Genomic DNA, 14,763 nt, shown 5'->3' with positions numbered 1-14,763 from the left:
TCATGTGAAGCTGGTAGTCCTTTTCGTCTCCTGCCGAAGGTACTAAAACACAGCCAAACTCTCAAAAATATCAGGAGCAAGATGACCACACTCCAAAAGAAGCAACAGTTTCATGATTCTCCACAATGCCCCAAGGGCTTGGAAGATAGAGCGTTCTTCAAAACTGCCCCCACGCTGAACAGCCAACCAAATAGCTTCCAAAGTCGCAGATCGACTCATGGCTGATATTTTCAGGAGCTCCGTGTCAATAGCTGATGTTCATATTTTCTGAGAAACAGGCATTGTGGAACAAATGCAAAATCAATACCATCTGTCTCCAGGAAACAGCTCGAGATTCCAGACATCAGAGAGGCCTGACACAGCCAGGTTCCGGCATGAGAAGGCAGAGGTGGAGCGAGATGGGAAGCAAAGAGATCCGTTTCTGATCCAGAGGACTCCTCCCCTTGTTCTTAGAAGACAAAATCAGTGAGATCTCTGAATGATTCTTCCTCTTTAAAACACTCAGCCAAATACATGTTTGTGATATCATCATCACATTTGGCAGCAGGTTGGCCTGTGGTCAGATGGCAGGGGGGACTTCCTCAGTAGGAGATACAGAGATCTGCAAGAGACCGGCCACTGAGGCTGGTTAATGTGAATACACATTCTCCCAGTTCCAATTGCCTGACTAAGACAGCCTCCAAAGGCGCCTGGAGGCCGAGGACTCTTAGAAGACTGGCTCAGCAGGTGTACCCATCAGAAGCCGGCTCTGGGAACTTACACAGAGGGGATTTTCAGGAAGGATACTGAGGCCTCACAGATTCACTACGCAGAGAGCTTGGGCTTGGGAAATAGACCACAGCAGCTCCTGGAGTCCAGGCCTTCGGATGCACTGTGACCACTGAGTCAGCCCTCAGAAGACTCCCCGGGAAGTGCGCAGCAGAGCCCCGGGGTGGCCCGTCCAGAAGGGCATCCTTCCGGGGATGACAGCACTCAGCAAACTGCCTCCCCACAGATACAGCCACTCCAGCTCTGGAGTTCCTGAAGACCTCAGTGGCTCTTGAATGGTGAGCATCCTTGGCTACCCAGCACGGAGGCTACTTGTGTACATCTCGTTTCTATGGTAACCCCATTCCCCAAATCCTAAGCAAGACTTAAGGTTGGATGAGACACATGTGCATGGGGAGCCAGGAGCAGGCTTTAAACCTGGAGAACTCAGGTGCCCAGGGTGGCTCTGGCGCTGTCTCTCTGCAGTGGACTGTCCCAGTACACTCAGGCAGCTCTGTGCTCCCAGCTGCCCTGGGCATCAGTGTCATGGGCTGAACCAACACACAGGGCAGCCCCAGCCCTCCCTGCTCTGTCCTCTGCCCGAGTCAGGGCTCTCCAAGACAGCGCTGCTGGGCACCGTGGTGCTGACCGGACACCAACAGCTCACCGCCACCCCGTTCCCTCGGATGGACCCATGTGCCCCATGCAATGGAAGGGCCTTGCTCTTGTCCCTTTCATTCTCTCATCAGCCTGGCTTCCCTGAGGACTGCCTCAGTCTCTGGTTGGATTGGGGACTGCCTTAGCATGCTCTGGTGACAAGTGACATTCATTGAGTGGTGGGACTGGAGCAGATATGCCATGGAACGGGCTGCAGGGCTGCTGCCGTCGGTCACCAGGATTACAAGGAGCGGGGGCCTTGGAGGCTGGATGAATCTGTCTTAATGTGGGAATGACAGTCAGGACCCTTGGTGACAAGTGACAGAAACACAGCCTGAGCCAGATCAGGGAAGAGGGAGGGTTTGTAGGTTTAGAGGCCAAACCTCAGGAAGGGCTGGCATGCTGTGGACGTCTGAGATCGCCGGGATGGTCTCCATCTCTAATCCGCCCTTCCCAGGGTCAGCACCACGCTTGCAGACCTGTCTCCTCTGAAGAGCTTGGCTGTGGCAGCCACAGGTCCCAGCTCACAAGCTCCCAGCCTCCTTAGGGTGATGAAGACGGGGGCAAGGCCTTTCCTCGGCCCCCAGTGGAAAACTCCTGCTGAGGTGCTGGCTTGGAGCTTGGAGCATGTGCTCTTCCTTGGGTGCCAGCCCCACCCTCACCCCCAGGACCCGCATGGTGAGTAAGGGAAGATGTCCCCCAAAGAGGAAGGATGCCGCTGGTGCCAACAAGAAGACAGCACTCAGCAAAGTGCATGACACCCATTTCAGGGCCATGGCCTCACAGCATCTCCGCATGGGCCCTTTTTTTTTTTTTTTTTTTTTTTTTTTTGAGACGGAGTCTCGATTTGTTGCCCAGCCTATAATGCAATGGCATGGTCTTGGCTCACTACAACCTCCGTCTCCTGGGTTCAAGCAATTCTCCTGCTTCAGCCTCCCAAGTAGCTGGGATTACAGGTGCCCGCCACCATGCCTGGCTAATTTTTATATTTTTTAGTAGAGATGGGGTTTCACCATGTTGGCCAGGCTGGTCTCGAACTCCAGGCCTCAGGTGATCTACCTGCCTCAGCCTCCCGAAGTGCTGGGATTACAGGCATAAGCCACCATGCCCAGCCCTGGGCTCTTCTTACTGGCAAGAACAGACCCTGAGTGTGGACCCTGCACAGGCTTTAGCATCTGGATGGGACTGTGAGTCTATTTTGTGTTACCAGAGAGGAATGTCTGAGGCTAGAGAATTTATGAAGAAAGGTTGATTTGCCTCACAGTTCTGCAGGCTGTCCAGGAAGCATGGCGCTGGCATCTGCTTCTGGAGAGGCCTCAAGAAGTTTCCAATCACTGGGAAAGGTGATGGAGGTGTTAGCGTGTCATGTGGTTGAAAAGGGGAGGAGGGGCCAGGCTCCTTTAAACAACCAGCTCTCAAGCGAGCTAACAGGGTTAGAACTCCCTCATTACCTCCAGGATGGCCCAAGCCATTCCTGAGGGATCTGTCCCTGGATCCAACACCTCCCACCAGGCCCCACCTCCAACACTGAGGGTCACATTTCAACATGAGATTTGGCGGGGATGCACACCCAAACCATCTCAGGGTGCTTTTCCTGGCTTCATCCCAAACTGCAGAGGGGCTGATGGGCGGTGGAGATAAAGTGGGGGCAAAGGTGCCTCTCCCCAGAGAGATGGGCGCTGAGCAGGGTCCTCAACACCTCAGCCTCAGAGAAGCACACACTCATCCGCTGAGCATGCCAGGTGCTCCCATGAGTGGGATCGGAGGGAGAAGCCAGCAGGTGATGTGCTCTTCAAGTCACTGGGCAGTGCCCAGCCCCAGGCACCCTGCCATGCCCAAAGAGTGGCAGCCAGACCTCCTGACCCCACCAGATGCCCCCCCATCCTCTTGGCCTCTCCAACTCCCTACCCGGCTGTAAGCTCAGTCCTTTCATGAATGGAATAGGAAGTGAGACGGGGGAGAAAGGACACGGGGGACATGGGAGCTGGTGGCGAGTGGGTCACTACTGTGGGCAATGGGGGTTTGAGCCTGCAAGACACCCCTGGCAACTGCACAGGACACATCTCAGAGCTGGCCCACATAAGACAGGAGGAAGCTGCAGCATTTATCCATCCACTCCATCCATCTGTCACTGGCTGGAGCCACTCCTTCGATGCAGATGCCCACAGGCCTCCATGGCTATAGGGAACCTGCAGGCTGAGTCACAGGAACCGAGGGTAAGGTGGCTGGTGTGCAGGGTGGCCATGCGTGTCCAGGAGGTATGGGGGACATGACAACAATGTCCACTGTGTCTCCAGGCAGGCACTTCTGCAGGGCTGAGACAAGCCCCAGTGACAAGGAGGGGGCAGGCATCCCAGCAGGGCTCAGTCCCCAGAGAGAAGCTTGGGCCTCACTCAAAAATGACCAACGGTCAGCAAGGGTATTGGGGTGCTGCCTTTCCTGCTAACCACCATGAGCCCGGAAAGCTGCATGGCCAAGTGGCCTGCCCGGAAGGCACACTTGCCCCAGAATAGAACTCTCTCCACCCCCATGTCCGTGCACACTGCAGGGCGGGGACTCAGACACAATCCACCCCATTAAATCAAGTCAGGTAACTCTCTCGTCTGCATCATAATTAACTTTACTTTCTTCAAAGGAACACATTAAGGCAAAATGTTGGGGATCTTTTAAAACAAAGCCATTTTCCTCACTACGATTATTTTTGATGAGCTAAGTGGTGTTAGTTTTTAAATTGCAATCGAGAGAGAGAGCACGCATGCACAGAGTCATCGACAATTTTCGTTTCCAACAATTGCAGTTGTGAATCCTGCTACCAATGCTACTAATAGCTTCCATGGTGGTTTATACTCATTTGCCTAAGAGCCAAACCCCAGGCTTCTATCTCAAAGGGTGACTTGAGCCAATTAGTGCACATCTTGAACCAATCCTTCTCTGGGAAGAAAGCATTCATGGCAGTACCCACTTAGAATCGTGGGGTGTTCTGGGGCCCCTAATGGGAAATGGAGTGGTTTAGAGGAAGAAGTTAAATTTGACCTGTTGGGTCATGACCTGAGCGGAGCATTGGGGGACCCAGTTGTTGACTCTCCACCCTGAAGAATACAAAATGCTCCAACACGGAACGTTCCAGTGGACGGCAGCAACCGGCATGCTATGGGCTCCTTTAAAAATAAGCCCCATTGTTCCCTAACCGCCTATTAATAGCTTGAAAAGACATCTGTTCCTAATTTGGTCTTCTCAAATCAAGAAATCTTCCCTTCACTTTCCTCCAGGGCCAGGATGAAATCAATCAAGCTACAAAATTTATTAAGCACCAGGCACATTCTGGCCCAGACCTCGGAGCCAGCCCTGCAATGTGACCCAAGCACTCAAAGGCCCTGGTCTGCACGGAGCATGCACCCTTCCTCCAGCTCTGACATCCCTCCCCATTCAGGCAGCACAGATGCACTAAAGAGCCCCCAGGGTCAGCCAGTCCCACCCCGTTCAGTGCCCCAGCTCCCTCTGCTCCGTCCCCTGGGGTCAGCTGTTCCAACAGTTTCTGACTCGAGGCATAGCTCCCTTAGATTCTGCCAGGGACGGGCAGCTCGCTGTCTCTCAGATGACTCTTCTCATTCCCAAGTATCTGCTGCTGCTAAATACTCCCAAACTCACCTCTCACAATCAGTCCCAGCTCTCTGGGGACACACGCAGCAGGCTGACTCTTCTGATTATGGCAAGCCTTCAGCTACTTGAATGGAGATGTCTGCCTGTCCCCATGACTCCTCTCTAGCTTTGGTACCTGGGTAGCGGGGAGCTGTTGTGGACCCAATGCCCAGACAGGACAAGCAAGTCCAGGGACATAAAGCCACACGGACGCCCATTCCTGGAAGCAGCCTCAGCAGTCATGCGTCCTCCACACCCCCTGCACCCACTCCTGCAGTCCCAGACCCACAGCTCACCATTTTCAGGGTACACTGTGCTCACCGCACCCTAGGGCCTTTGCATGGCTCTCCCCACTGCCCGGCATGCTTTCCTCTGCTTTCTACAAAGCTGTTCCCCCACCTTGTCATCCAGTCCCCAGTAAGGGTCCCTGCCCTTGCTGCTAAAGTGCACCCCCAGTCACGCCCGAAGCACACCCCTCTTTCAATTCTCTACTGTCTGATTTTTCTCTTTATTCATGTTTATCATCTCTCTGCCCCTCTAGAATGTAAGACCATGAATAAGCACAGGGGAAGAACTCAATAATCGGTTGTCATCTGGATAAAGAAAACAACTTTCCAGGCAGAAGAAACGGCAGCTGGAACCAAGATGGCTGGAGCAGCCGTGGAGCAGCGGTGGAGCCCACTGGTCCCGAGTACATGCTTCGGCGTGAAAAGGACCTGTGGCCAGCTGTGGCCCTGGGCAAGCTGCTTGACCTTCCTGAGTCTCGCCTCCGCATCTGCACAGTTAGGACTGGCACAGCGCTGGCCTCCTGATGCTGTGTGTGGTGGTGTTTGCAGAGCGCTTGATAGAACGCGGGTTCAAAGCAAACCCTTCATCTACGGGCCAAGGAGGAAACCTGACTCAGCACGCAGGCCAGCCCAAGGAGAGAGATGAGGCGGGGCTGGCCAGTGGGGACGCAGTGGCCTTGAATGGCATGTCAAGGCCTCTGCCCTGGGGACAGTGCAGTGGGAGGAGCTGCCCAGGCTCATGGGCTGAAGTCAGAAGAGCCAGAAATAAACGCCACCCTCAAGGCCCAGATGGGGACCTACCCCTGACTCTACTGTTTCCCTCTGCTCTTCCCCTGTGCACCTATGGAAGAGCCTCGGGCCCCCCTGGGGGACTTAAGCTCAGGGAGGGGGCTTATGTGGGGAGCAAATCTGCACCTGCTTCTCTCAGTGGCTCACATTGCCTAGGAGTGAGGAGAAGAGAGCAGGCCCTGCTCTCCGGCCTCAGCCTCAGCCTCAGCCTCAGCATCCCTCCCCTCTGCCGGTGCCAGCCCCCGGGTGTGAGAGAAAGCAGAGGCCTGAAGAAATGGGCTCCCAGAGGGGCCCTGCCTCAGCCCCACTGGCCCAAGCCCCCTGTAGCTCCTGGGCCCAAGCCAAGGCGCTTCTGTCAGCGCCAGGGCCCCCAGGACACAGCCAGGATTGTGCAGCCTGCGGCAGGCTCCCAGCCACAGCTGAGGGGACAAGGCCCAGCTGTTCCTGCAGACAAGTGGGCAGCTTTCTTCCCACATGAAAAGGGAACCTGTGTCCCTGGGGGAGGGATGGGAGGAGGGAAGAAGCCAGGGGAGGCCCAGGGACAACTGCTCAGGGTCCCCTATTCCCTGGGGTGGGCAGGTGGAGCCAGGAAAAGGGAGGCAGCCCTGGTCGTAAGCAAGCCTCCCAGCCACCGGCTCAGTCCATTCTCCACCTCTGAACCCTGTGTGACCCTGGGCCAGCCCCTTCCCTAATCTGGCCTCAGGTTTCTCCACTGAAAAAAAGGGGAGGTAGAGAATTTCCCCTTTGTCCTAGCAGAGGGACAGCTTCAGGGAAGATGCAGCCTGTCTCCTTGAAAGGCTGGACTCCCAGCCAGGCACGGTGGCTCACGCCTGTAATCCCAGCACTTTGGGAGGCTGAGGCAGGTGGATCACCTGAGGTCAGGAGTTTGAGACCAGCCTGGCCAACATGGCGAAACCCTGTCTCCATCAAAATACAAAAATTAGCCAGATGTGGTGGTAGATGCCCATAATCCCAGCTACCCAGGAGGCTGAAGCAGAAGAATCACTTGAACCCAGGAGGCGGAGGTTGCAGTGAGCCAAGGTCACGCCATTGCACCCCAGCCTGGGCGACAGAGTGAGACTCTGTCTCAAAAAATAAATAAATAAAAGAAAGTTTGGACTCCCTAAGTGAGGAGGGTAGCAAGACATGGTGGAACAAGGCCAGACAGAGCCATCAGAACTCTGTCTGGTTGGAGGGTAGACCCACGCCCAGCATGCCCTGCATGGCCTAGGAAACAGTGTGGGAGGCCACCCACAGTGTGGGTCCCAAGGCCCCCGGAAGGCATCCAAGGGGAGGCACTGGAGGCAGAGTTAGGATCAGCTCTGCCACACTAGAGCCCAAATGCACCATCCCAGGACCCCCGGGGCCCTTCTCTGAAAACCGACAGGACAGAAACTATCTGGAGAGAGTCTCTTTTGAATGACTCTTCTTCCATGGGCCTTATCATTAACCATACACCTTTCTCTGGAGATGAGAAATCCAGGCTGGGCATGGTGGCTCATGCCTGTAATCCCAGCACTTTGGGAGGCCAAGGCAAGAGGATGGCTTGAGCCCAGGAGTTCGAGACCAGCCTGGGCAACACAGTGAGATCCCTGTCTCTGCAAAAAATTTGAAAATTAGCCAGATGTGGTGGGATGCACCTGTAGTCCCAGTTACTTGGGAGGCTGAGGCAGGAGGATCACTTGAGCCCAGCAAATCGAGGCTGTAGTGAGCTGTGATCATGCCACTGCACCTCCAGCCTGGGCGACAGAGCAAGACCCCAACTCTTAAAAATAAAAATTAAATTAAAATAAAAAATCCACCTATGTCTGCACCAATCTCTACCACACACCCCAGGGCAGCCCAAGGCAGGCCCTCTTCCCACTGACTTTACCCCAGGTTCCAGCAGAAGCTCCCTGCACACCAGGCCCTCCAGGGCTCAGCTGCAGAGCACGTGGGACCCACCATCCCAGGAAGGTGATGTCTGGGCCCTCCGGGAAGGGGCAGACAACATGCCAATAGGATTGGTAGGTGAGGCTGTTTGCAGATCAGTGAGCCCGTCTAGGAGAGACAGGGAATCATGTAAGCTGGGTCTTATTAAATGTAGCAGCAGCTGCTATTTAATGAGTGATTTTTAATGGGAGATAAAGACCTGGACAGAGACTGTCAGTACTCTTTCTGTTTCAGAAAACTGAGCTCCGACTGGAGTGTGAAATGCAAAAGGAAGGTAGTAAGGTCCATGGAATTGAGGAATGCGGGGTGTACCTCTCTCCCAGCACGACTGCATCACAGGAGTCAGTTCTTGGGGTCTCTGCTCCGACTTCTCCCCAAATGGTGCAGAGGCAGCTCTGGCCATCCCCACAGTCCGCCTTGCTGGGGACAAAGGAGTGCCACTTTCCTGGTGACTCTGGTCAAGCTCACCATCATGATGCCCGCAGGTCCAGCCGGGACATGTGCACCCCTGAGTCTATTACTGCAGTCAGGGGCCAGAGCATCCTGAGTGGGGAGGCCTGACTCATGATTCCCTGTCTGAGGCTGTGGGATGGGCCCAGTGAGACAGGCAAGCAGGGCCTTACCTCCACACAGAGAGCCCACAACCTCCCCGGCACACAGGTGAGCTGGCAGGCTGGCCCCCGTTCCACTCTACGGAAGAATGAGAGCTCAGAAAATTGTCACTGTGCCTTCCTTCCTGGTAGACTGCCTTTTGTTGTGTTGATAAAGAGGTGTTTGTGAGGCCTGTTCGCGTTGCTAGAGAGCCACCTTTAGGATAGGTGGTGTCCATGCCACCTCCGGGGACGTCCCTGCTCGGGGTCACCCCACAGAGCTGCTGATGCACCCAGCGTCCTCCGAGGTGATGAAGAGCCTCCGAAAGCAGAGCAGGCCAAGCCTCGGACATGTTGTAACAGTACACGGAAGTCGTTAGCTTCCATTTTAATTTAACAAGCCCAATTTTATAAATAAGAGCAAATTTTCCCAGGCTATTATTTCTAATTACGCATTTACATCAATTCACATTATGCGGTTGATGAAATGTTAATACCAGAGGCAATTTTCTGCTGACGGGTGGCCTGGAGAGGAGTTTCTTCACATTACAAGTCAATATTTTTGGGAATAATTATCCAGTTGCTCACCAGAGTCTGCACGGACTAACCTAGTGGCTGTGTCTACACAGTCCCCAACTTGAGGCACTGAGGGGAAATGCTCCAATGGGGAAAAAAGGTGGAGGAGACCAAGATCACGCTGAGGGGGGACCCTGGACAGCTCTGATGCGGCCTCTCCTGGCTGGTGGGACAGGCTCAGAATCAACTGCACTGTGGACCAGCATCACGTCTTTTGATTATGTTACAAAACGGCTCCAGAACTTAGACTTCCATGTGCAAGGTGAGAATGGTAATAGTAACTTTCTCATAGGGTAAGTTCATATATGTATGCCTTCATTCACTTATCAATCTAAGAAACACTTAATTGCACACCTCCTCTCTGTCAGGTACACAGTAGGTACTCAGTAAGTGATAGTGCATGGAACACTATGCAGCCATAAAAAAGAATGAAAGTGTGTCCTTGGCAGCAACATGGGTGCAGCTGGAGGCTATTATCCTAAGGGAATTAACACCAAAACAGAAAACCAAATACCACATGCTCTCACTTACAAGTGGGAGGTAAGCACCAGGTACATATGGACATGGAGATAGGATCAACAGACACTGGGGTCTACAAGAGGGTGAGGAGTGTGTGTGTTGAAAAACCACCTGTCAGGTACTATGTTCACTGTCTGGGTTACGGGGTCATTAGAAGCCCAAACCTCAGTATCACTCAATATACCCAAGTGACAAACCTGCACGCGTCCCCCAAATCTGAAATAAATTTTAAAAGAATAAAATAAATGGAAGTGATGACTCTGAGGAGGAGGAGGCACAGACATCCTGGCAGAGTGAGCCCGTGGGTACCTCCTGGGTCTGGGTGGCATCTCAGAGTTGAATGGCACCATGGCAACAGAGGCAGAGAAATCCGAGACATCTGTCTGCAGATACAGCCCAAGCCCTGAAGGACACAGCCAGAAGGATGTGTCCTCCAGTGCAGGATGGCCCCTCCAACTGTTCACAGAGCCTCTTCTATGGGGAGGCGCAGCACCAGGTGCCAGGGCATGGGAGAGGCAATGCGGGCTGGGACGAGGCTGGAGGCTGAGGCAGTGAAGAGAAATAGATCTGAGAGCTGTCCCAAAGGTAACAGCCCAGGTCTCAGCAGCGGGCCACAGAGGGGAGGAATGGAAAGGCATCAGGGATCCCTCCTGTTGGGCTATGTGGGTGTCAGGCCAATTACCAAGCCAAAAAAAAAAAAAAAAAAAAAAAAAGCAACTACCAGGCTCTTAGTAGACCAGCCTCAAGCCACTGCTGAGAGGCTGGCTTGTGAAGGAAAATTACCAGCTTCATATGAACACTGTGAGGTTCCCTTGTGACATCTCCATGGAAGCCCACGAAGACAAAGGACCACCGCCATCTGGAGCCAGAGAAGAAGACACGGCACTGAGCTGTGGGGAACCCCTACACTCTGGGGTTTAACAAAGGTGGCCACTACCGAGCTTACAAGGAGATGGAGATGTGTGGCCAGAGTCGCTAGAGGAAAGCCAAGAGATCTGGTCACAGAAACCCAGTGCTTCAGAAAGCAGAGCTCAGCCTAATGCGCTAGGAAGTCAAGATAAGGACTAACATGTGCACCTTGAATTTGAGAACATGGCGGCGCTGAGGCATCTCAGCGGGAGCCACTTCTGGGACAGGGTGGCCTGGAAGTCCACGCACAGAGGACATACTTGTCCAGGAGGCAGGGAGGGCTTGCTGTGCAGGGAAGGGAGATGGGTGGTGGCCCCTGTCAGCCTCTGCAGGAAGACCTGGGAATGGGCCAAGCCCTCTCTCCTCCCCAGCCTGGGATCCTCAAGCCCAGGAGTGAGGAGCTAAATAGACAGTGGCAGGGACCTCAGGGCTGAGGCTCCAGCTACTTCTTCCTGCGTCAAGCTCGGTTTCTTGTCTGTAAAAAGGAGAGGAATTCTAGGCACAGTGTTGGTATGAGGGTGAAAGGAGAGCACAGAACCTGACCTGCAGAGGTGCACAGCCCTCCCAGGTAGAGCAATGCACAAACGCCTCCCTGCAACCAGCACCACCTGCCAGATGCTTCCCTGCGACCAGCACCATCCGCAATTATTCCTGGGCTCAAATGCCCCAGTGCCAGGCACAGGTGAGAGGGTAAACTTGGATGCAGGACTGAGAAAAAAGGCCAAACTCAGGGGTAACATCCTCACCCAAACTTGAAATCGATTAAAAACTCAGGTGAGTTTGCCAACCCATGGGGGACATAGCTCACAGGCACCTCAAGTCTCACAAGCGTCCCCACAGCTGGCATGAGGGTGCCCAATTCTCCCCAATCTTCTATCGCTGTCCCCACAGGTATTTTTTTGAGACAGGGTCTCACTCTGTCACCCAGCTGAAAGGCAGTGGTGCAATCACAGCTCACTACAGCCTCGATCTCCCAGGCTCAAGTGATCCTCTTGTCTCAGCTTCCTGAGTAGCTGGAACCACAGGCACACACCACCATACCCAGCTAATTTTCTGTATTTTTTGGTAGAGACAGGGTCTGTCCATGTTGCCCAGACTGGTCTCAACTCCTTGGGCTCAAGCAATCTGCCCACCTTAACCGCCCAAAGTGCTGGGATTATGGATATCAGCCACTGCACTGGGCCTGTCACCACAGGTTTTAATAAGGCTGGGAGGAGAGTGGGCAAGGACCCAGCTCAGGCCCTCTGGTTGGATGCCACACCCAGAGTATCCTGCCCAGGTAGCCACAGCAGGGGCTGGACAGAGGAGGCCTGGAGCCCCACGCAGGCTGAACAGAGGTGGCAAGCTGGGCCCTCACATCAGCCTGCAGACCCAGCAGGGTTTATTTTTGCAGTAGAACCAACATATGACAATTAGATTTTGCGTAAATGTCTAGGTTTCCAGCTTCATCTGAAACACTGGGGCAGCCAGCCACGCAGGGCTTGCTGTCCACGGGGCAGCCACAGGCCAGAGCCCAGCAGCACCCACCCCAGGAAGGCGTGAGGGCCATGTGGCTCCAGGCCCTGCCACTCACCAGCATCTCAGGCTCGTCCCTCCCCCGCCCCATTCTGTCTGCCTGTCCCCTGCAGGCCCCTCCACCCATTTCCCTGCCTGTCCTCCTGCCCCTTATGGCCTGCAAATCCACATACTGGGCCCCAGGCCTCTGAGAGCTCTTGGAAGCCACCTTCCAGGCAGAAGGAGAGGGAAAGAAGCCCTGGGGATGCACGGGCAGGGGGTCCCCTCTTCTGTGGCTAGGGCAAGTCCTGGGGAGCAGGTCCTTCTGGCCACCCCAAGCCTGCCTGGCATTGAGGGGAAGGGTCACCATCCACTCTGCCCCCAAGAGCAGCCCAGCAGGGGAAGGAGGACTCTTCTGAGAAATGAGGCAGAAAGGGAAGTCGGGCCCAGAATTGTGGTCCCAGGAGGGAAAGTGTGCCTTAGAAGAAAGCAGGATGGGGCAGGGTGTGGTGGCTCATACCTGTAATGCCAGTAATTTGGGAGGCCGAGGCGAGTGGATCACCTGAGGTCAGGAGTTCGAGACCAGCCTGACCAACATGGTGAAACCCCATCTCTACTAAAAATACAAAAATTGGCTGGGTATGGTGGCACATGCCTGTAATCCCAGATACTCAGGAGGCTGAGGCAGGAGAATCGCTTGAACTTGGGAGGAAGAGGTTGCAGTGAGCCAAGATCATGCCACTGCACTCCAGCCTAGGTGACAAAGCGAGACTCCAGAAGGGAAAGGAAGGGGAGGGGAGGGGAGGGGAAGGGGTAGGGGAAGGGGAAGGGGAAGGGAGCAGGAGGAGGAGATGAGAGGAAACATGGGAGGTGGAGGGAGGAAAATAGAAGGAGACTAGGAATGAGGAGGAAGGAGACTGGGGATGAGGAGAAAGGAGATGGGGGATGAGGAGGAAGAAGAGGGGAAATAGGGGGAAGAAGAGTGGAGATGAAGAGGCAGGAGGAGGGGATGAGGAGGAAGAAGAGTGAGGATGAGTTAGAAGGAGAGGGGGATGAGGAGGAAAGAGAGGAGGATGAGGAGGAAGGAGGGGGGATGAAGAGGAAAGAGGTAGGATGAGGAGGAAGGAGAGGCAGGATGAGGAGGAAGGAGAGGGAGATGAGGAGGCAGACGATAGGGAATGAGGAGGAAGGAAAGCAAGGATGAGGAGGAAGGAAGGGAGATAAGGAAGAAGGAAAGGGAGATGAGGAGGAAGGAGAGGCAGGATGAGGAGGAAGGAGAGGAAGGAGAGGGAGATGAGGAGGAAGGAGGATGGGGGAAGGGGAGGAAGGAGAAGGAGGATGAGGAGGAAGGGGGGGCATGAGGAGAAAGGAGGGGGATGAGGAGGAAGGAGAGGGGCAATGAGGAGGAAGGAGAGGGGGGATGAGGAGGAGGAAGGAGGGGGGGATGAGAAGGAAGGAGGGGGATGAGGAGGAAGGGGAGGGGGATAAGGAGGAAGGGGAGGGGGATGAGGAGGAAGGGGAGGGGATGAAAAGGAAGTAGAAGGAGATGAGGAGGAAGGAGAGGAAGGATGAGGAGGAAGGAGAGGGAGGATGAGGAGGAAGGAGAGGAAGGATGAGGAGGAAGGAGAGGGAGGATAAGGAGGAAGGAGAGGGAGGATGAGGAGGAAGGAGATGGGGATGGGGAGAAAGGAGAGGGGGATGAGGAGGAAAGAGGGGGATGAGGAGGAAAGAGAGGCAGATGAGGAGAAAGGAGAGGAGGGATGAGGAGGAAGGAGACAGGGGATGAGAAAGAAGGACGGGGTGATGAGGAGGAAGAAGAGGGGGTATGCAGAGGAAGGAGAGGGGAGATGAGGAGGAAGGAGAAGGAAGATGAGGAGGAAGAAGAGGGAGGATGAGGAGGAAGGAGAGGGGGATGAGGAGGAAGGAGAGGGGAGATGCGGAGGAAGGAGAGGGTGGATGAGGAGGAAGGAGGGGGGATGAGGAGGAAGGAGAGGGAGGATGTGGAGGAAGGAGAGGCGGATGAGGAGGAAGGAGGGGGGATGCAGAGGAAGGAGAGGGGGGATGAGGAGGAAGGAGAGGAGGGATGAGGAGGAAGGAGAGGCAAGATGAGGAAGGAGGGGGGATGAGGAGAAAGGAGAGGGAAGATGAGGAGAAAGGACAGTGGGGATGAGGAGGAAGGAGAGGGTCTCTTCCAAGAGCAAGGTCTCCACTTTCCTGGTGCCCCACATGGACTGCCGGCCTCTTGGCTGGAACATGCCTTGCTGCCTTTTTCCTACACACACACACGTTCTGTATGCACACATACCGCCTGCACACACTCTGGGCATGTCATTATACACACCTGTGTCGTCTGCTCACATCAGCTGTCACTCGTCTATGCCAGCAGACATTATTTGTGCACGTGCACGTGCGCACACACACACAGACACACAGGGGACACCCCATCTGCACACACGCTCTCTGTCTGCACACAATAGGCATGCCATCCACACATGGGTATACTGTCCGCATACAAGTGTGTGCACACACATACACATCCTCTCTGCATACATGCTGTGTCCTGAGGTCACACCGCTGGGACCCCAGCACCTGGAAGAAAGGATTAGGGGACATACAGTCATGGG

General features: G+C 54.6%; 3 protein-coding genes across 43 annotated transcripts in view; 2 read left to right on the top strand and 1 right to left on the bottom strand.

Annotated features, from left to right (window-relative positions):
- Positions 1-14,763, bottom strand: part of LOC126943623 (cytochrome b-c1 complex subunit Rieske, mitochondrial) — a 1,156,760-nt gene that overhangs the window by 280,360 nt on the left and 861,637 nt on the right. The gene's annotated exons all lie outside the window — the stretch shown is intronic.
- POP4 (POP4 homolog, ribonuclease P/MRP subunit) overlaps positions 1-14,763 on the top strand; it is a 619,906-nt gene that overhangs the window by 504,295 nt on the left and 100,848 nt on the right. The gene's annotated exons all lie outside the window — the stretch shown is intronic.
- Positions 3,668-14,763, top strand: part of PLEKHF1 (pleckstrin homology and FYVE domain containing 1) — a 176,182-nt gene continuing 165,086 nt past the window's right edge. Inside the window, exon 1 of the mRNA XM_050772570.1 lies at positions 3,668-3,671. The gene's annotated coding sequence lies outside the window, so the exon portion shown is untranslated. The remainder of the gene's footprint in view (positions 3,672-14,763) is intronic.

The sequence above is a fragment of the Macaca thibetana genome, chromosome 19 (assembly GCF_024542745.1).
Source record: "Macaca thibetana thibetana isolate TM-01 chromosome 19, ASM2454274v1, whole genome shotgun sequence".
In the NCBI taxonomy this organism is placed as follows: domain Eukaryota; kingdom Metazoa; phylum Chordata; class Mammalia; order Primates; family Cercopithecidae; genus Macaca; species Macaca thibetana.
This window is presented reverse-complemented; position numbering and strand designations above follow the sequence as displayed.